This window comes from Papilio xuthus, unplaced genomic scaffold (assembly GCF_000836235.2).
Source record: "Papilio xuthus unplaced genomic scaffold, Pxut_1.1 DF827597.1, whole genome shotgun sequence".
NCBI classification, from domain to species: Eukaryota; Metazoa; Arthropoda; class Insecta; order Lepidoptera; family Papilionidae; genus Papilio; species Papilio xuthus.
This window is the reverse complement of record NW_013531052.1, coordinates 1,010,997-1,034,567: the sequence shown is the minus strand read 5'-3', so window position 1 is coordinate 1,034,567 and position 23,571 is coordinate 1,010,997. Positions and strand designations below refer to the sequence as shown.

Sequence of the window (23,571 nt, the reverse complement as noted above, 5' to 3'; positions counted from 1 at the left end):
TACCAACTTTACTAGATGTAGGTGATATAGTTTCCAATTTCATTTGTTGCACCTGGATGACCACCCAAGTGAGGAAAATGACATACTCCTACATCATGCTTGGGATTTGTTCACTTATCTAAATGTTTAGATAGGAGAAATATTGAATTAAAGTGATAAGGTAATGTTTTGTTGTTTGATGCGATGTATGGAGAGGCGCGCGCACGGGGCACGGGGCATGGGGATCGGGGCTCGGGGCAGGCTCGCCGGCCGGTGCGGAGTGCGGGGCCGCTCAGTCGCCACACGCTCGGCGGCGTCCTCGCGACTCGCGCCGCAGTCTGCGCCCGACCCGCGACCACGAGGGTCGTTAGTGTTGTTTTGATGAATGTTCCGTTATTGTTATTCAGGGATCGCTTCGTTTTCGCAATATACCGCACGCTCCGGTACTCATAAACTATAAACAATTCCCATTTTCATTCAACGTACTCTGCGGGATCGACTCGCAACTTCTTCAGTGATTGTTTGGCCGAACTGTCAGTGCGCGTGTTGTGCTTTATCGATAACATAACCTGTACGGCTTCAAGGGCACAGGGGAGCGACACATCGTTGTGCTTTGGATGCGGTGTTGTAACGGCTCGACTGAGTCCAGCGGTTGATCTTGTAAAATTTTAAGTGGGCGTATTCAAAAGTTTGAGAATCGATCGGGTGACGTGCGTGCGTGGGATTGAATTTACGTAATCTTTGTTTACCTTGGGAATATGCATTGTGCTAACTGTCCGCTGTGACACCACTTGCAACATTTTGTCCGTCAACTCTCCTGTTTAGATCCTTGGCGTTCTCTTTTACGGGTAAGTGATAATTTCTTCTTTTTAATGTTTTAATGATATCTGTATTTTTAATCATATGTTAAGTGTTGATTCTTTTGTAAATCTATTTATGTGAACGCTTTTCACACTTTTAAAATGTTATTTGCAGAGATATAAAATGTGGGTATTCTAAATCTCTGGTGGTTTGTATTTTCATACTATTTAATTAACTGTGTATGTTTTATATTTTATGAAATAAATATCTTAACAGAATCTTTATGACCCATCTTTATGACAGAAACAAAAGGAAGAGAAGAGGAATCAAGCATTTTATAAAAATTTAAATATTTATCGAAGCACACAATAAGAAAACGGCGGTAGACGAACATTTTATTTCATGCAAACGGTTTCATTCTGACGCGGGGACGACTTCTAGTTTTCAAATTATAATTTAGGTAATTTACTTTCTTCTGCTAATTGGACTAACGACCTTAGTTCAGTTCTACTCAAGACAATATTAAAGATGAAACGGCTTGACAACAAAACTCGTGGGAGTCTGGAGGCTGACAGGTTTTTTTGTTGAAAACATTATTTCTGTTGTTTCGTTACTAATGATAGGATAATCGATTTATTGATTTTTTACAACTTTGAAAACTGTCAATAACTTAAGCAGTTTAGATTAAGAACTGAATAATTCAGATTTTAGTTACGTTCGATTTTAGTTAATTTTTCTCAATACGAAACATTTGCTTTTCAATAAGCTATTTTGATTATTTACATGATTTTAATTGGATTTCTGCTAATTTTTACATTACTTTTCCAAAAGGAAAGTGAAAGCGATGATTCGTAACACAATTTATTAAAAAATAACCAAAAATACGACAAAGAACAATAAAGCTGAAAGCCTTGATCACGACTATTTAATTTTTTTTAATTCGCAAAACATAATTTAAAACAGAAAGTGATACCGTATTCTTTACATTATGTTTTTGTTGACGAAAACCAGTTGAAAGCAAAAACATTGTTCATGACAAACTAGTTCATAAATAAATCCCTTTCATTGTGCGTAGTTTCCGCCGTGCGTGAAGGCGGAGGATTTAAATTTTGCAAAAGACTTAATGACTTCACAACGCAGTTCATAAACATTTCCTTTTTTTTGAGTTTTTTGCTTGCATTGTTATGCTGTTATGACAAGCTCGTTGTTCAAAATGCAGTCTCTGAATATTTCAAGGCGAATTGCAATGCTTTATTCCGTCAAGTATTGGTCAAAAGAACCATGAAAAAGAACGTACTAACATATCTACCGTAGAGTTTTTTGAAAATCTTCAATTAGTTTAGTTTTTAAATATACTCGAGACCATAGATTTTCTGTTACTAATAACCAATTTACATTTTTGTCTGTCTGTTTGTGAGTCCGTATTTGTTCCAGATAATCTCTTATACAGTATATCAAAGGCTTGCTTGTCTTGTAAATTTAAAGTAATTAAAAAAGAATCATAGTATTAAAATTCTACATTTTTAATATGGAGTACAAAGTTTGAAAGTCACGAATATGGTTGATTATAATCGACCAGTTTAATGGGAACATTGTACAATGGAGACTGGTTTTGTGAAGTACGTGTGAGAAAAAACGTAACTCGTCTCAATCAATCTTCAGTTTCTTTTATGTCATTGAATCGTCGAAATAAATAGGGGTGAATTTTTGTTAGGGTCTTTGGCCAAATGAGTCAGGGGATGGACGTTCTTTCAGGCGTCCGTCCATATTTCATGAGCACCGGTCGCGCACAATGGCGTCGCTTGAGGTCGTCGGACGGGCACCGACTAGCTTTTACCTCTATATTTATATTTCCATACTAATAAACCTACCGTATTGAAGTCATTAAAGTATAGATTACAACTATGTGACAAATTAAGTATGCAAAGTTAAAGTTCAATTTATATCGTAAAAATTTCAAAGGTTAAACAAAATTATCAACTTTTTTAGAGAAGGAATTTAATACAACACTGTCTCGAGACACTTTCCAACCGTGTCAAGAACCGAAATAGCTCTCGAGAATATCATTAGCCTCTTGGGAAATTAGAATAAATTTGGTAGATATACAAGGAGTATACTAAAGTGTGTTTTATAAGGTAAAATTAAATTGCGATTAAATTGACGATATTTCGCTAACTTCTGTTAAGTAGGTGCTGTGGAAATTAACGTTTTTTTTTCTGTAAATCAGTGGTAGTAATTGCGCAACAGACGTTAAAAGCGTCTGTTTGTAAACAGGAGCAGACGAGGCGTGCGGCGTGCGGCAAGCGGTGTGCGTTGCCGCCTCGTAAGCACATCGGCCTCTGAGTCAGAATGATGCCATCAATTCTGACGCCGCAAATACACGGATTGTAAGCTGTATAAATGTGAGCACATTCTGCGCAGTGAATTTTTGTTTTAAAAAGTACATTGAAACGTTACTGATATAACCATATCGCGTCGATAGTAGGTACCTATAATTGAAACAAAACTATAAAAAATGAATGTTACCACGATAGCTAGCTTATAAACAATTTTTCAATTAGTATGATACATTTAGCACAATATTACTATTAGCATTATTAGAACAACATCTCAGGAATGATATCCGTAACCGAAGAATCGAATGAGTGAGCTCCAAGTAAGCCGAAATTCGCAAGTCGCGTAATATTGATCTACAGTCAAGTTATGTCAACTTTAAAATGTTTTATTACAACCATATGTTACAAGCGTGATGTTACTTAGGGTTGCATGACATTACAGTGATCCAATGATCGATGTAATCAAATACATTGTTACAATGAAAAATGCACTCGGAATAAATTTGCTGTCAGTCAGTTGATTTTTATTTATGATGCATACCTTCACGTTCGCACTGGTTTATGTACATTGCATACAAATACTGAATTGTTTACGTAATTTGTCCTCTGCGGTAAGATTAGATCATCGTTTATAATGTTATATTATTTTTGACATTTGCCTCCTTTTATTTCTCGATATTTGATTTGAATCATTGTATTCTTTTCTGCTTTATAGTCTTTGCCAAAAAATATATAATATTAGTCTCGTTTAAAAATTTGAGATTTTCTTAAAGTTAGTTTGTTAATCTTAAAGATTCCCTGTTTGTCGACAGTAGGTTCGAATTAGATTTTCAAAAAGTATTTTTTTTGCGAATCAATTATTTTATAGGCAATAATGGTGTGCTTTTTCCATAATATATTTGCATATATCAGTTATCTCCGTCTACTCTCGTAGTCTACTAAGTGAGGGTATATTATGTAATTAAATTAAAACGAACTAAACGTCAGCATTTAATATTTAATTTGAAATTTAATTAAAATTTAATAATTTATGTGTATTTTGATGCTGTTGTGGCTTTTGCAGATTTTGTGCTCGGTCATTAGCAGGATAATTGAACAAAATTTTAATGGCCCTATTAAAATTTCGCACTGATTTAAATTAAAAACCAATGCTATCCAAACTGTGGCTCTATACAAAGAATTAAATTCGTTTCCCACAGATAGAATATAGTATAGTCAATCGTCAATAAGAACAATAACCTAGTACGTATGTATATTGCTATAACAAGTTTGCCCTAATTATATCATGACCATTAAATGACATTTTATCGAAATGGGTAGGATATATACGTCCTCGACTATATTAATGTATTTTACTACGACTTCTGACCGGATTACGAACATTCGTCGACCATTTTATGGCATCCTAAATATCTGTATCGTGGAATCGATTGGACTCCGTCTGCAACATAGTTTGGAACGTCTATTTATGTTACATCGATTTTATGTTATCTTTAGCGAAAGATTGTTTTGCATTGTTGACGATACCTACGTTACGTTATACTCATATAACAGCGAATAACAATAAGTTTGAAAATATTGTATAAACATGTAACTTATTTAAAATTAATGCAATCATTTTTATTACGAAATACCGTTAGGGAACCTACCCATACTACGTGAGCCTTTTGGGGAGGGGGGGGGGGGTTAGCGGAGTCTTTAAAATACTACGGTCAGTCACAGGAAAGGGGGGGTGGTGTGGCTCAGGTTTTTGTGACGTAGTCGTTAGTTGTTCTTTTTCATAATACATTATTCACTAGTAATTTAAGTATGCATGCAATCTTTAAAAAACTAAAGTAATAGGTCACGTAATATGGGTATGTTCCCTTATAGACAGAAAGGTGCAATAAATATTGCTTATACAAAAACAGTATAAAAGTGACAAAACATTTGACGTCGTCTGGTTTCTTAAGGTCATTCGCTTTTGTCTGTAAGGAAGTAAAAGCCTTTTGTATTTGTGTATATATCATTGAATTATACACCCACGAGAAGTCTATTCACTAATTCGTTGCCATTGGTACCCACGTTAGTATCGTAGTTTCGAATATACATTTCTTTTTTTAATTCGGACGAAGAGAAAGTACGGATTTGGAGAGTAAAAGTGAAAGATTATGAAGATCGATATATCACGCGCAAAATTTTAGACGATTATGACAAACGAATATTTAATAAACTAGAATTTGTTACAATATTAATAGCATTTTTAATCGATAATTTAAAATAATTTTGAATGTGAAGAAAGCTATCTATAACCAGAATTCTATCTTACTTACTTATATTATAAATGCGAATGTTTGTATGTATGGATGGATCGATAAATGTTTATATGAAGGTTTCTAATTCCATAAATGATTTTCGTGTGTTAATTCACTCATCATATTAAATGTTTGTTGTATCAGATTTTTTTTTCTCGCACACATTTAACTACATTAAAAAGATTGTACATCTTAATATTAAAAGTGCGCTACAAAGGAAGACCTCCGACGTCTAAATCTCATTATTTATGGTTCAAGGGGTCCCGCTTTCTTTTTACCCTTAACAAACGTTCTTCTCTTTACCTTTCGACGCATTCTTCTCCCGTCAAATACTTTCTTGTCCACTTTAAATTTATTATTAAACCGTCCACCTCAACGCTCGTTCGTAATAATAATAATAGGTCAAAGTTTAATTAGTAAATTCGCGATTCTTTTCACGTACCTCCGTGTTTCTCTACGGAGGACGAAGGTCGAATTCATTATTTTTATTAATCCGTCACAGTTGGGCTTGGGGCGAGATACCTTTCGGATATTCAATCATACAATTGTAATACATTTATATGATTATTCTATTGTTGCTTGTCCGAGAACAGATTAGATGTCACATGAACATACGATTTATGATCATTTTTATTATCTTATATCTTTTAATGACCAATTCTTGTGTATATATATATATATACAGAGTTAGAATCTCGGAATCGGCTCCAACGATTTTCATAAAATTTTGTATATAGGGGATTTGGGGGGTATAAATCGATCTAGCTAGGAATCATTTTTAGAAAATGTCATGTCATTTTATTCATGTTTTATCGATAATCAACTTTATTTATTATAATAGTAATTCGTCCTTAAATATAATTTCCAAAAAACACAATTAAAAAAAATACCGAGCAAAGGTCATCCAGATTTTTAGTACATGATACTGAATAAATCAGAACTATATTACTTTGCCGTATACTTTTGGATAGATAGATGTGCAAAAATTAATCTTATCACGACTTAAAAATATGTTTTTTTTTGGATTCTTAGTATAAATTTAACTAGCAAAATATGTATGTAGCATCGTTAAGTAATGTATGCATAATTAAGTTCACATTGTATCGCCCGGACCGGAACATGCGCGCTTTGAACACAAGGTCGGTCGCCGCATTTGAATAATTACGGCATCGTCTTCACGACTTCGATGGAAAAAACTCACTTTTTTATAAGTTTTGATTCGTCATAAGATAAATTTTTAAACATACTTTTGAAGCTGAAGTTTCAAATCGTTTAAATATATTGTTTAATGCTAGATACTGTAGTTTCCTTTAAATAACACAGATTAAAATAATATAAAAGTTGATTAAAATTTAATATGATTGTTTGCAGACAGATATGCAACAATACATATTGAGATAAAGTGAAAACCTTATTAATTGAGTAGGTATGAGCAATCGATAAAATGTTTGCAAAATTTTTACTACGTAGTTTGATTCAGAACAAACTGTGCCGTTTGATAAAAAACAAAAAAAAAACATCGATCGAAATAAAACAATTGTTGAATCAACGGATTTTGCTCCAGTTTACTTTATAATAGTTTGTCTTTTGTTCAATAACAACGTCAATTTTAAAGTAAAATCTTGAACTATTTGCTTATGATTAAAAATTAATGAACATAATTCTTTTAACGTGTTTGAGTATTTCGTTTTATCAATATTATAAAACATAATATAAATTTAAAATAAATGAACTATGTACATTTTATTAAACAAACTACAGATAAATTGCTATAAAATAGTATTCATAAAAGCATATTTCGAGATCGCCAATTTGTGCGTTACGCTCCATCTACGTCGTTATCTGGATGCAATTGAAAAGAAAAACTATATCGGTACAATTTTTACAGATGTTGAATGTTGATGGTTCAATTCGACATTTTTATTTTTTAATCTGTACATCGTTTTTCAGACACGGTTCAGGGATTTATAGCATAGATATTTGTGGTTAGAAAAATGTTATATTTTTTTAACCGCATTGTTAGGTTTGCATTCAAGTTAACCTACAAATATGTAAGTTAATTTTTTTTTTCATATTTAACCGGTTAATTGGATTTTAAGTACCGATTGCATAGCATCCATCTCAACTGCCTGTGTCATTATTTGAGGTCCAAAGGAATACAGTAATGGTCATTTAATTTTCACGTATTAGAGTACCCCAAGGGCCCCAAAATTAATCATTATAAAAACATCATGTTTTTTTGTTGTTTATCTTACTCTTACTAATGGATGGATGACTGGGTGTTATAATAGTTTTAAGGTATATCCGGAATTAGCAACGGATCTTGCTGAAATTCTAAGTTTTTTTTTAATTCCGCGCGGACGGAGTCACGGGCAACAGCTAGATTGAATCATAAAAGAGTAAAATGATTGAATAGTACAGACGTGAAAGCGATTATCTTATGGTGGTACAAACTGGATCGACAGATACGATCTCTGAGCGTGACGGCCGCGCACTAGCGGTCTCGCTGCATCTATTTATTATCGAAAGTAGATTCGACTCATTGTTGATCATTAAATAGGAATTATTGTATCCAATAACACTGTAAAAAGTTATTATTTTTCAATTGGTGACGTTGGTAACTTCCAAATAAGGAATTTGTTTATTAACATATCTGTATTATACGATTTTTATGTAACCGCGTCATGCTTTGCCTTACGGCTATTTATGGGTTATGTTATAAAAAATTCTTACACTCAGAGTTGTTAAGTGTCTTATCTATTTAACTATTCTCACGTAATTAATATTTATCAAAATCATTGCTTGTAAATCAGAAGCAATGTAAACCGTACACTCACTTTTATGGACTTATACACATTTTATATATTGGGCTTAACGAGCGAACATTGTGAAATTTCATTTCAAAATAAAAAAATAAATTGGTCAAGTTGATGTTTGCGATCGCGTGACTACCGCAAATCATTGTGAGATTTCACCGAACGTCTCATGAACAAAAATATATCTCTAATTACGGATATTACGCGCCAAACGCCGAAATGTTTCTTTGTGTGTAGTTTCTTAGTGAAAATTCTTTTTAAACATGCGATTCGGTCATAGTACAGGTCATTATATGTCTACGATTCCGTTAACTTGTATAATAAAACTGTTTCTACTTTTAGCTGTTTTGTTAGTGTTTGGAAATCAATAGCGTAACTGTCGTATTGGCATGAACCTTGACAATGTTTTAGTGTAAGTGTCGCCATTCTAACGATCATAATTTAAATGACCTTTAACTTTCACTCTTTATCGATCTACTTCAAATGTTACCAGTTGACCTACGCGTATTTTGCAAAATACCATGATCATTTTGAACCTTCAAATACTGAGATGTAGAATCTTTTTAAAGACTAACTCAAAAGGGTGTTTTAATTTTCAAGTTTTTATTCGTCTATGACAATACTGTAAAAATATGTAGCGAGACACTAACCACACGTCATATTAGGAGAAAAAAAATCACACTGAATTAAAACGATAACGATCGTTTTAATTTAACTATATGTAGTCACTAGCTGTCGCCCGCGACTACGTCGTGTCTCTATCTAAACATTCGCATTTAATGTTAGTAAGATGTAAATATTAGTACAACTTTGTGATTTCATTCCCAGTTTGTTCGTAATAAAAATACTTTCTATTAGGATCACGTTTTAATAACATTTAATAAATTACCCATTACGAAAAGCGATGACAGGCTAGTGGATGTGATAAAATATACGAGTGTTTATTTTAATCGTTTATATCGTGATATTATTAAACTGAAAGTGGAGGTAAATAAGACTGTTAATGCGATTCAATTAATACCGTCATTTGTTTTGTTTTCGCCTTAACTAAGCAAACAAAGAGTTACAAATTGATATCCAAAATTACTAGACAAGTCTAAAAGGTTAATTAAAAAAGTAATACGATACTTTCTGTATAAAGGTTTTAATGATACATTTCGTTTAATTTCGGTCTGAGTAAACGATATTTTCTTTTTAATTACTAATGAAATGATATAATACAAACACTTTCAACTTTGCTAATGGCTCAGCGAATGGTTTTCCAAGTCTAAGGTGGTTAACATTTTTGTCTATATCAAGGCTGTTGCTACTTAATTTTATCCTTGATGATATGTAGCGTGGATAAACGTACTAATCCGGCCACTGCAGTATTCAGAGCGCGGCATACGTATCATGTATCGATCTGGTGAACGGCAAATCGGCTCCGGCCCACATTTCACGCGTTCGTGAGACCGCGACGCACCCGTCACTGTCGTTTTTCACGTCTTCCCAAGATACACTACACTAGTCTTCTGTGTGTCAAGAACATTTCTTCTCTTGTGTATAATCTTAGGAACCAATGTCACAAATATTACAGGGACCTGTCTTACTTATGATTTTCGTTTTGGATCAATTCTAAATGTTCTTATTTCTATGGGCGTACGTCGATCGGTTTTTAAAATTCATTGGTAATAAATTAACGCTGCACTTAAAGCTCTTTGAAGTTTGACCGCAATGACCGCTCCTGAATACTTGGCATACCGCGGTTTCCCGATGTTTTCATCGGGACATTAGTCAACTTGACACTTCCTAGCCACAGGTCAAGTGACCCTTGTCTTCCTTGTTGAAAATTAATGTAATCAAATGAGTAACATTTCCAAACGTTTATGAGACATTGTAGTGGACAGTAGTGGTCACTTATATATCTACTTGTGAGAACAATAATTTCACATATTTTTTTTATTTAATAATACTTTATACATTTTGTAGTCCTTGCTTACTAGCTGCCATTAACAAGTTCAAGTATTATTAAATTTTTCATTCTTATAATCCTTCTCCTTCATTAGTGTATGTTTATACATAAATTATCTTCTGGAATATTTTGCCAATCTATTTGACATACTTTCGTCTGGTTTCCCCATACCTTATCCTGACGCTCATTTCCGCACGACAAATTTTCCTCGCGCCGTATTTCCTCTTTAAGCTTTCCACATCCTATTTATACATCAAAACAAAATAGAAATAGACTCCCTCCTATTTATTTATAACAAGGCATTTCGCGTTTCCATCTTTTTCATACGGCGGCGTGCTTTATCATGCATAGCTTTTCATCTAATATCGATATGTGAGAGCCGCTATATCGATTCCATATTCGCTTTCTGTACTATACTATTCATAGCCCTGTCTATATTTAACCTCCTTCCTGCTGTATAAAGGTATACTGTTAGGCTCATCGTAATTATTCCAAATTATATGACAACAATTTAAAAAAGTTAAAATTAAATTTTGTGTAAGGGTTTCCTTAAGTGTTGAAGATGCTATATGACAAGTTACTAATCTTACTTCTTACTAATATTATAAATGCGAATGTTTAGATCGATGGATGTTTGAAAGTCTCTCCGGAACGGCTCAATGGATCGGGTTGAAATTTTGCATAGATTTCGAACATAGTCTGGAAGAACACCTATGTGTTGTCTCTATAGGCTCCTTATTTAGTATTTTTTAAATCCCCGCGGAGTCGCGGACAACAACTAGCACTAACTTTCGTTAATAACTATAAATAAGTTTCGTTAGTTGGCAACGAGTGCAATTTAATTACTTCACACCAAGAACTGCGAATATATTTGAATAGGATCATTCAAAGAGTCATTACGGATGAAAAGTTGATGAATAAGTCAACTCGTGCGGTGAAGCAAAACAACCGCCAGATGTTCGCTGAGTCACCGCAGTAGGTGTTGCCTTTACTATCGAGTACAATACAGGCTCTCTATTGTTAATACTCGTATGTTCATTGCCTAACGCAAGCCGTCGCGTCGCCTCGTGTAATGAGCATTAAATTATTCAATGTAATCGTCACACGCACGTGTTATATGATTTATGGATACCAGTTTTGATAACGTATCCATATATGTTATGTTAAAGATATATGAAGCCAGTTATTTTTAACGCAAGATTATGTTAATTACGCGCTTAGAATTTGAACCTAATATAATTAATTTCTCATGGAACTGCATGTGTCACTTTAAAATTACACAATTGTTACCGTTGTTTTACAACAGTTCACGTAAACGCAAAATGATTATTTTAGCGAACGCAACCGTGAGAAACGATAAAGTTAAGACTGTCCGTTATTATGGACACGCAATAAAAACATGCATAATGTACACAAAACTTTTTCTTGCGTCTTGTTTCTATGGCACGATATGTGCAATCAGTATTTAGGTCATTGAACTAGCGGTGCTAGAAACGAATGCCCACATAAACTGTTATCGTTATATCATTTTAAATACCCGCAGATCGTGAAAAAACGGCTATATTAACAATGATAGTAAAAAAAGAATAAATCCTACTTCTTACTAATATTATAAATGCAAATGTTTAGATTGATGGATGTTTGTTTGAAGATATCTCCAGAATGGCTGAACTGATCTTGATGAACGGATTTGGCATACATATAGAACAGTCTGGAAGAACACATAGGCTATTAATTATGTTTTTTTTTTTAATTCCGCGCAGACGAAGTGGTGGGCTAATAACATTAGAAAATTAAGAGTGATCTTGTAGTTAATGAAACAACAGTGAAATATCTATTATACTTTCATTTAATCTCGTATTGACAACGTTGTTACAGTAGATGAATTATTTAGTTTTATTATGATGGTATACCTTTCGGTAATCTGTTTATGTTATCGAGTATTGATGTAATTGGGATCGGTAATCAAAAGAAAGTACCGATTACAAAAACATTCTTATAAATAAATAGAAACGCGGAAAGCGATACCGAAACTAAACTCGGAAACCAAACAAGATCCGATAGCAGGAAATGTGTTACGACGCTTGTTTATTACATGTGTTACTCGATTTGTAACAACACCAGTTGCTAATACATTGCAAAAACACTAGTAATATAGCAAAAACTAGTAAAAATTGTCGGTTATTTTCTTGGTAATTGTATACAGTTAAATACTGGATCGATTTTTTATTATTTAACTACAATTAATTAACGATTATCTCAAACTTTTGAATAAAAAAAAATGTTCAAACAAACTCTCCTTGCAAACATCGCTTAAAGAAAAAAGTTGTCAAATGGAATAAACGGAATGTTTGGTGACATCTTTAAAAGTAAAAGGAAAACAAATTAATTAGTAAGAAATGCTTTCATTTCAATATTTCAATGCGATCATGGTAGATGAGATGAAATGATATTTAAAATGAGGCTGTATGGTTTGTTAAACATGATTTGTAGTCGCAAACAACATGGCAGGTCCTTGCCGCGGCTTTACCGGAGCGGGTAATAACCTGCCAGCTGTAATATGTCTGCCACAATCGTTTGTTGTTTTAATTACGTAGAAACGAGTACGTTACCAAACGTAAATAATTACGTATGTTTGTGATCTTGTTACGTACATTTTTTTTGTCTTAACGACATTGTTTGTAACCGACTTCAAAAAGGAGGAGGTTCTCAATTCTTCGGGTAGGCCTTTTTTACTTTTATTCGTCTCCCAGTTGTCTGATTTACATAATTCTTTTTTTATTCGGAAGGTATTGCGTGTCGTTTGAAACATTAAAAAGTATTCGGAAATTTTGTAACTTACTAAAATGATAAAGTCGGTTCTGTTCATATTTAATATAGTCAGAACGATTATTGATTACGTATCCAAAAATACAGGGTGATAACGATAGCAAACATAAAGGATGTTAATTGAAAGTATTAATAATTTAATTTTGGAAACTACGTATTCAAACGCTCACAGTGAGCGAAGGGCCGAGTCCGCGAAATAATACCAGTACCACTCATCCTGATGGAGGGCCCCCGATGGGCTCGAAAGTAGTCGGTGCCGCCACCGGACGTAAACAAGAACATAATGTAATTTCATATTCTTAAAAAAAAACCACTGTATATAATTTTATCTTAGGTTTATAACAGGTTAAATTTTCCATTCACAGTAACATTGAATGAGAATCAATATATCCGTGACGCCTACGTCATTGTTGACAATATTGAACAGTTTTTAGCATGTTCATTGCAATTTTTTTACCGAAGTGCTACAGTGACATGTGACAAGGTTAAAATGGAATATGATCTCATACGAGTTGTGGAGTGTATTCAATAATTCAATATAGTATGGTAACGTAGACAATTTTAGTTAGAATTAAAAAAAATATATGATTATAGTTTCTTAAATGTATTTAATTTAGCAAATATAAATATGTATAAATGTGTCATGTGCAATAGTAATAGTAGGAAACATTTAATTTCAAGATTAGCTAGTACATACTGTTAGGAAGAAAATCCGACATTGTGTCGGTGTACTGGCGCAACACTAGCCTTACTAAAATGTTGACGTTTATGTCCCCTCACTAATCTTTTAGACTTTTTTAGGCTTTGTAAGAATGTCTTAAAGTACACTAATAAATAATGAAGTTCGGTTTTGCATTAACATTAGAATTGGAAACTATAATGATTTATTTATTCAATGCATCGAAATCGATTAAAAGAAATTACAATTGAAATTTAAAAATATATCTGACGTCAAGTGAACATGAAAAGTATTTAACTACTTAAAGTAATTTCTTGTATATTTTTCGCCTTACGATTGTTAGATTTTAGATCTATCTAACAGAGACATAATAGAGTTGTTTATTGTTCGTGTATGTGTATAATAAAGTGCCCGTGATATGAATAGAATTTGTATAAAACAATCTTAAAGGCATTTCGTGAGCGGCATGGTGCGGCGTGGTGCGGCGCGGCGCGGGAAAGTGGAACATCAATCTATCATCTAGGTGCAGTTATAAAAGCTATCGACAGCGCACAAGAGTGGAACGAAAATGTTGCAAGATTTTTTCCACGATATTATTAAATTCCAATAATGGCTGGTTAAGATTTTTCATATCAAAGTAACTCATTAACTTATTTCTGATTAAATATTTTGCTACATTGCGGAAAAATATATGTTTGGATAGATGGATGAATGGATGTTAGTTTTTGTATGTATCTCCAGAACGGCTTCAAAAACCTTACTGATATTTGGAAGAACACATAGGCTACGATTTATGTTTTTTAACTATGCGCGGAAAGTCGCGGGAAACGATTAGTGGAATTATAATAAACCAATTATTGACTCATTTTAAAATGGGCAATTTTCATAAAAATGAATAAAATAAAAAATATAATACATTAATGGCAAAATCCGATTACAAAATTAATTAAGACGCCAGTTTTTCGATTAACGTTAATTTTGATACGAGGTCGTTTGTTAAAAGTACAATATGAAAGGGAATGTTGCGGTGATTGACAAATTGCCGTTTAACCCGCGGCTTTAGAGCACGTCGCCTGAACTGCCATGGTTACCATTTGACACGACCTTTCCTCCTCTGTTACGGAAAACGTGAGGTTTTTTCAAATTGCATTCTGCGAAAATTGCAAAACTGTTTCTGATAAGGAAGTCATTAAAAAAAAACAAAGATCGACATTGTTATAACAGCTGTTATTGTTCTGATATGTTGAATGTAATTTAAATTATCTCTCAGATCCTACCCTAACTTAGGGGTGACGAGGCCACAGTCAACCATGCTGGTCCAGTGCTGGTTGCTTGGCTCAGATATGTGCAAATTGCATCACGATGTTTTACCGTAAAAATGTCGGATAAATGTCCATATGTAAATCGAAAATCGAAAAACACATTAGTACATGGCGGGATTCGGACCCAGGACCTACAGATTACAGGTGTGAAGTGCTTAACCTCTGAGCCACCAACCCTTTATAATGTAATTAATTACTTTATCATAAAATTTCGTACATCGTGCCTTGGTGTCTGCTACTAGCAATTATACACTTGTTTGGAGATCATAGAGATTTATATTAAAAGCTTTCAATTGATTCTACCGTTTTAGCTGAGGCGCATTAAGATCCTTGAAGATTCACTATACAGTGCACACGGCACCGTAAACAGCATAGTCATATCTGACTCGAAGGACCGAAATAATGTCTATTTAGATTTAATTGAAAGTTCTGTTAATTAATGGTTCTAAATTTAAAAGAGTAAGATATAAGAATAATTATTTTATTCATAATAATTAAATCCCATAGGATAAACCTGGCTGCATACAGGTAAGAAGAAAAAAAAACATAGAAACTTGTATTGCAATTACTGGCAGTCCCCAGCGATGTCTATTCCTCCAGATTAAAAACTATAAAATGTAAAGTCTGCGATTTTCATTTGTAATAGAGAACAAAGCTAATCTTAATAGTATTTTTAAATCCTTTAACAATCTAAGTCTTCGCATTTATAATTCATAAATTTGATTAATAATTCATTTATATTAGTGTCGGGTAACTTGGGTTTTTAAACGAAAACTTGTTGAACTAAAATTAAATTTGTAAGTTTTCAAAACCTAATCCGCTGTATTATACATTTTAATAGTTCAATTCGTTTTCAGCGGTCCAATTCACCCATCTATCAATAACTACATACATACAATATCACCTATCCTTGTCAAAAATAATAATGCTAGATCCACTGTTAATTATTTCACGCTATTATTAGAGATAAAACGCTGCAGTTATACAAATAGCATCTGAAACTCGCGGTACGTTCGTTAATCACATCCCTGCATACATCATACTTGTACCAGACATCATTGTTGTGCTTTTAAAGCGCTATTTCCACCAGCGTTTGTATAAGCGACGTTGCGAACATACTGCTTCCGCATCGATGTATCGTTTACAGGATTAAAATCGAGTCGGCGTACTTTATGTTATGCAGTACTTTGTATACTGGCTAGTAGTAGTTTGGTTTATTAGTCGAAAATGGTATACTATCTATAAAATGTAAACGTGTGTTGCCATACTCTTCGTTCAAAGAAAAATCAGGAAACAATAAGTTCGTTAACAACTGAAGACTAAACTGCATTAGACCTATTCATATTAAAATTGGTGATATTAAAAAGGTATGACTAATAAATATATATATATAAAAGAAAGTCGTGTTAGTTACACTATTTATAACTCAAGAACGGCTTTAACGATATGGCTGAAAATTGGTGAGGAGGTAGCTTAGAGCCAGGAGACGGACATAGGATACTATATCCATAGGATAATATATCCACGGGGACGGAGTCGCAGGCGAGAGCTAGTTCTGCCATAAAGATACAAATGAATTGAGGACCTCCTTATTTTTAAAGTCTGTTAAAATTTTAAAAACTGCTTTCCTCTGTGTGATTTAGGTACACAAACATAATTCAAGATAGCATAATTTGATGCGAGGTATGAAATTGCATACGTGTAGGGCAGGCGGCCGTGTACTGAATGACAAAGGGCCCCGTTGTACAGAGAGCGGAGGTCACGTACCAGCCACCCGCGAACGCGTCGGTTCGATGCCCGCCTCTCAATGCTATCGCCATATAATTTAAACAAACAAACTTACGGTAACAAGGACTAAATGTAAACAGAAGGACATTATATCAATAATTATTATTGATGTAAAGTCGTAAGATCTTACTTTTTACTAATATTATAAATGCGAATGTATTGATCAATGGATGTATGGATTTTTGTTAGAAAGTAACTCCAGATATTAGGCACTGATTTAGACATCTAATTACGTTTTTTATTTCGCGCGGATGAATTCGCGGTCGACAGCTAGTATTAGATAAATTTAAGTACTTTAGTACTTTTTTTTTTACTGCAAACTGTAAATATGAAATCGTATTACTCTCTCAGTCTAGACCCATTCTTATAACAGCTGTTGCTGACTAGTATACAACATCTTAAAACAATCAAACTTATTTAATTCAGAAATTAACACGAGTCCTATTAAAATTACAAACCGCTGCGTAGAATTGTATGAAGTAAACAATTTACGGTGAAACTGTTGCGAGATCAAAAGAGTCTGGAAAGTTTTAGTTTACGAAACATCGCAACTTTTGTATTTTCTAATTAATACAAATGTTGGGGTATGTTCAGGTATTCAATACCACACATATCATTATAATATATTTATTATATATCTTTAAATTCTTTGAACTTATTGTTACCGAATTCTGAGTTTTGCTTTTTCAAACGACAAGATCAAAATATTTTAACGAACTCCCAAATATTACTAACTTAGTAATATTACAAAAGGCGCTCAATGGATCTCGCTGAAATTTGGGATAAATATAAAACATAGTCTGGAAGAACACATACGATACTCATGAGGTTTTTTCAAGTCCGCGCGGTTGGAGTCGAGGGCGAAAACTACTTTAATATAAAAAAGAGATATCTCTTTGAATATAAAGCAAGTAAAATTCCATTAACAGCACTATTATAAAGCGTAATATAGTGTCAATAAACATACAAAACACGGCGTCGCCTGAATAAACTCGTAAATCGATTTACGTATTCAATAAGACTTTATATTCAAGATGGAAAGCGGTCTTTTCACTCGGTCGGGATTTACTATAGCAAATAGATCGGACGGTCCCGTGGCGTCCGTTGGTGCGGTGGTGTCTGGTATCATTGGAAGCTTTCTAGTGAAATCCTTTGACCGACGCCGCAACCATTCGTGACCTCGCATTCTTATCCAGCTAAATAAGACATCTATAGACGCGAATGAATCATTAACTATTACTAATTGGTCACCACTTTAGAACACACCTACTACAACTTTATACCTGATGTTAAATTAAACTGATGAGGTTAAAAAATGATACGCGCAAGCTTACCTTGTTCACTCTACTCTTGATGGAATGTCATATTGAAAGAAATGTCTAACGCTGACAACTGGTTCCAATCCTTCAATGCAATTGTGTAATTGAAAAGGAGCCGTTATATTTATCGGGAAATGAAAATTATTTGCCTAAAATTAACAAAAAAAGTAAATTAAATGACTTATTTTGCTAAAAAATTGTAACAAAATCACTCTTTGTTTTGTTTATAAATAATACGTCAATCTTCATCAATCTTTTTTTTAATCTGTAGCAATCGTAACAATCGTTTAGAGCATAGAAAATCCATTATTAGATCCAAGTAATTCGATATAAACGAGAAAGTGGAACAGCGCTCGGTGGGTCTTTTCATGTCACTAGGGTGTTGATAATCAGTACTAGTAATCGACTTTGTAGTCGAGCACGATTTTGTACTTTCAATAGTTTACTCGCTTTCTTACTCACGACTTACTATAAAGAGAAAAGTTCACTTTGTTAAAATAACTGATTTATTTTTAACAGAATTAAAATATTGCTAACAAATATTATGAATGACTGTGACACGTTTTAGCAAGTCTTGGTCTATTGTACTAGGAGATCATAATATTATTTATATAGAACGAAATTACAGTAATTGTAAGAAAAAATACTGAACAAAATGGATCAATGATTTAGCCAAAGATCATCTACATATATCAATGTCTAGTCTTTAGTTATAGTCAGATAAAATTGTTTGTTTTTGGACTGTTTGAACTTTCAAAGTTTTATCTTAAACAAATATTGAGGGCAATAAACTCGTGTGAGTAATTCAATGTTAAAGATTTATATCACATGAGATTGAAATGCGGCGGCCGTGTACATTGAGGCGGATAATCCTGTAAAATATACTGGAATTTAAAACTTAAATATTTCTTTTGATTACTGTAATAAATTCAATATGAATAATATAAATACGAATGTTTAGATAGATGGATGGATGTTTGTCAGAAGGTATCTCCAGTCTCCGGAACAGCTCCATGGATCTTGATAAAATTTGACACAAGTGTAGATCATAGCCTGGAAGAATACATACTAGGCTACTTATGAAGTTTTTTTTTAATTCAACACTGACGGAGTCGTGGGCAACAGTTACTTAGTAAATAAATTCTTCATTTTGTTACATACAATGTATAGTGCTCGTGATTGCACGGCTTGCAGTTAGCAGACTACTCGTCTTCGTCAAGCAAGCGAGGTCAGTTACCTTATCATCGTAATATGCCGTGTTTTTTAACAAATTACATTCCTCATTACTCCACTATTATCTAATATGCGTGCATTTCGTTAACTTCGCATGAGAACTTTTGCGCTTTCCCTCGTGCGATTAATTAGTGATTTTATTCAACATGTGGTGCATTATTTCACGCTCAACGTGGCTGACGACGGTTTCCGGCGCGACAGTACTAAAGGCGAAGTGTCGGCACGATTTTGACATTTTTAGACACGTTCAGCGCGTTTTGCATCACTCCACTTTTGAAATGGCGCGCTCGTGAAGTATGGATTGTGTCGCAACTTGTTATTTCTATAGTCATTAAGATGTTATGCGCCTGAGTTGAAATTGATACTTTTTTAAAGGTTACGACAGTTTTATTTTCCTTGGATTCTCTTACAATTTTATTAGTAGCCTAAAGATTTCCAGGAATAGAAAAGTTCGTATCTGCAAATTGAAAAAGCACTATGTGCGTTCATATTAATGTTTATTAAGAAGTGTAGTCATCGTTCATTTTAAGTTTCACGTAAGTAATTATATCTTGTGCTAAATATTTTTCGTACAATGTGTCATTTATTGCAGCGATTGCTGTTGCAATATCTGCTTTATTTCAAAGAATTAACCAGCGCGTGCGCAGCAGAGCATGAATTTCTTAACTACATTTATATATGCATGTTTGACGTGTGAACTAAAATTCAATTGTTCATTTGTTTTACGGAAAAATATAACAAAGGTATTATAAGATAGACGACCTCGCGATTAGATCACCCATTAGTTGTTATTCTGCGAGTTTTTTTGATGTATCAATCATTTTATTTACATTTCATAAATCTTGCTAGACTAATTGATCCAGGTCCATTGTAAGCAAACATAAAATAATGTCTTTTATATACATAAAATGCAAATCATGCAAAATTATTTAACAAGTTTAGTTTAAGATAAATATACGAAACATTTTATATGCTAAAGCAACGTTAAAACGCAAACCAACGATTTCGAATATACGTTCAAGCGCCGCGACCTAACGCTTTATAAAACGCGACATTTTATCGCTGACTGCGTGTAACGAGTAAAAACAATAATCGTAAAATGGACCTCTCTTCGAAGGCAAAAACTGTCCACAACGTGATAAAGGAAAATGCATTACTTCCAAAGGGCGGGAGAGAACTCGTCCTAAGATGTCCTCCGCGCTCCCTTCGGAATGTCCACGCAGGACGTTAATGCCCCCTCTCAGGGGATGTACAAGTTTAAAAGTCCACTTTCAACTTAGGGGATTCTTGTAAGTACTTTGGTAAATATAGGAGGGTGAGATTGTGATTTTTCCCTTAGGTGTTTAATGAATTTTCTTATATACTTAAAAATTAAGTTATTTCAAACGTTACAAATTACTTTAGATAACTCGCTATTTCTTTCATGCAAAATTTAGATGAAGACAGAGATTTTATTATCTCAAAATGAGATGACAAACTGATGTCATTTGAACTTTCACCAAACCTTATATGCATCAAACTAAATTTCGAAAAGATCTCTGACTACAACCAACATTTTTTCCATGACATGAGTTTCCAAAAAGGTAAGACAAAATATGTCTTAATTTTAAAGTCAATGGTATTTAAGTAACAAATTCGTTACCTTTCTATACATATCAGTATGATCTGTTCTTATCGAAAGTTGAAGAAAGTTCAAAACGCAATGGAATCACGATAAAGACATTAGCACGTTTGCTTTACGTACGTTTAGTCTTATTCCATTTCAAAGTTTCTATATAGTATGTTGTATTTGTTATAAAGTTCGAAACAAATGAACTGTAGTTATCTAATATTATAAATGCGAGGGTTTGGATTTATTTATGGATAGATGCATATTTCTTAGAAGTTAACTTCAGAAATCTTTAACGAATCGCGCTGAAATTTTGCATAGATGCAGTACATTTACAGTTTTTTTTTAATACGGTGCAATCAGAATTGCCGGACAGCTAGTTATCATTATGTCTGACACTGTAACCTCAGAAAATAAGGCATCATATGCGTGTGTTTCCAATATTGAACCACAGTTTAATACCGCTACACACCTTTAGTAACTGTACACTCAGATTGACCAGTTGATACTAAATGTGTCGATCATTTTTATTAGTCGTTAGTCTATATGAGGGGACTTTCCCATGCTATATAACGACTGAGTTATCGAATTATGAAATTGTGCCCGAGGTTGTCGTGTGGTTATTTAAATATCGAAGTCGAGTTTGCTCGCACGAAAACTGCCGTCGTTTGTCCCCACATAGTTCCCTGTTGCTTTTTTTCGCTGAAATTATACAGAGTATTTTACGTGAGGAGTAAATTGTTTTTCGTTTTCGCTATGTCAACGACCGACGACGACGGTTCTGCAATTATCACAAATCGTTCACATGTTTTTGTTAACTCGGGGTTACTTATAAATTTTCACCATAATAAGACATGATGTGTTAAATAATTTCATAAAACACGCAAATGCATGAAAATTAATCGAGTTATTACTACTATGAATAATATGAAAATTATGTATTAATTAAAACGGTAATAAGAGATGCAATGAAACGTAACGGTTTGAACGGCCGCGGTCAATTCGCACAAATTACATCGTAATAGTCTGACCTTCTTTGAACTTGTATGGGTAATACGTATTAACTCGTCTGACAGGCCCCAAGCTTTATAGAATCGACATTTACAAAGGTCGTGTACATGCAAGTAAATCTAGATAAATAGATATTGTACATTATTTTGTTTTTAGAAACCACTTAATATTTTAATTTTATTACTTCAAAAGACTGATGATCCCTAACATATGTTCCTGGCAGGTTTAAAACTTTAAACGAAAATAAAACAAACTTTTCGAAACCCGTATCTGATCTTTAAACCCATATTATTTTTTCTTTAATTGAAGCTGGATATTTTTAACCCATATACATATTTAAATCAAATTTTAGAATCGCTCTGTTTCATGAACAGTGAAAAAAGTTGAGTAAGCTTGGCTCATACATATGAAACAGGTGAATATCCGTTAAAGTGTGAGTGTGGTTCGCTGCGTCCCGTGCCAGGCTGAGAATTTCTCTTTCAGTGGCGCAAGCACTTACTCGAAGCTGAGATACACACGTGATGTGCCTAAGCAATTACCTTCGTATGTACGAACTTTTAATAAAAAGCAATGCAATGGTACTTAAATGTACATTTTTATTGGAGAAACATGAAGATGTTGCACATCAATTACAGGTAATACCGTGAGTTTCTGACACCAAAATATCTTTATAAAACAAATATCGTCTTCCCTGTCATTATATTTGACAATACAGATATAACAATATGTTTTTAACAGAGATTCAGTCTCAGAAACCAACGGTTAATTACGATGCATTTATGATTAGTAATTTTAATTGTGATTTTTTTTCATTTCTGTTTTGAGTTCGTACTTAGTTTATTTGAGTTCAATAGACGAGATATACGACGACGAGATAAGAATGTTTTCATCTATCAAAAAGACTCGTAAAAACCCAATGCTTTGTTGCTAGTCAAAAAAGGTTTGATGTTTTTCGAATCATTAATTCTACAGTCGTTCTAGCATGCCTTGTTGCTTTCGCGATGCAGATGTCAATCAACTTTTGATTGCTTCTTTTATACGTTACTGCCGTACAACTGACACGTGCTATGTCCGGTTTATCAAGATCTGTTTTATGGTTACATACAGGATGGTTGTTAAAATGTATATGAAAGCAAATCGAGGGCGATGCAGTCGTTTTTAAGTTGCGTGAGGCGTAGTACAATCCGGCGCAAAAGTGATTAACGGTGCCATGAAACTATAGGTCATTGACCGACCCTTGGCACGTGGTAGCTAATGCCATTGTTTTTATTAATGAAATTAAAAAAAAATATTACATTAACATCGATTAAGTCTTTGTCTAATCAAATGTTACTGTGCGATGACAAGATTCTCGAACTATATTATTGAGGCTTTATGTTAAGTAAACTTATTTAAAATAAACTCGGAAAGGTACATTTTTCTAAATAATAAATATATTTATTTGAAGAAGTGAAAAGCTCTAATAAATTACATATTATAAATAAAAGATAAGGTGATTAAATTAGTGCAGTTTGCGTTAGTTATTTCTAAAAAGCTAGCATTAAAACTGCGCAAAGTTATTACTGCGGCATGAATCTACCTAAAAGAGATAATTCTAAATGAAT

General features: G+C 33.5%; 1 protein-coding gene across 2 annotated transcripts in view; it reads left to right on the top strand.

Moving 5' to 3' along the window:
- The first annotated feature begins 289 nt into the window (after positions 1–289).
- The window catches only part of LOC106118217 (uncharacterized), a 127,165-nt gene continuing 103,883 nt past the window's right edge, over positions 290–23,571 (top strand). For both annotated transcript variants that reach the window (XM_013312800.1, XM_013312799.1), the window contains exon 1: positions 290–827. The gene's annotated coding sequence lies outside the window, so the exon portion shown is untranslated. The remainder of the gene's footprint in view (positions 828–23,571) is intronic.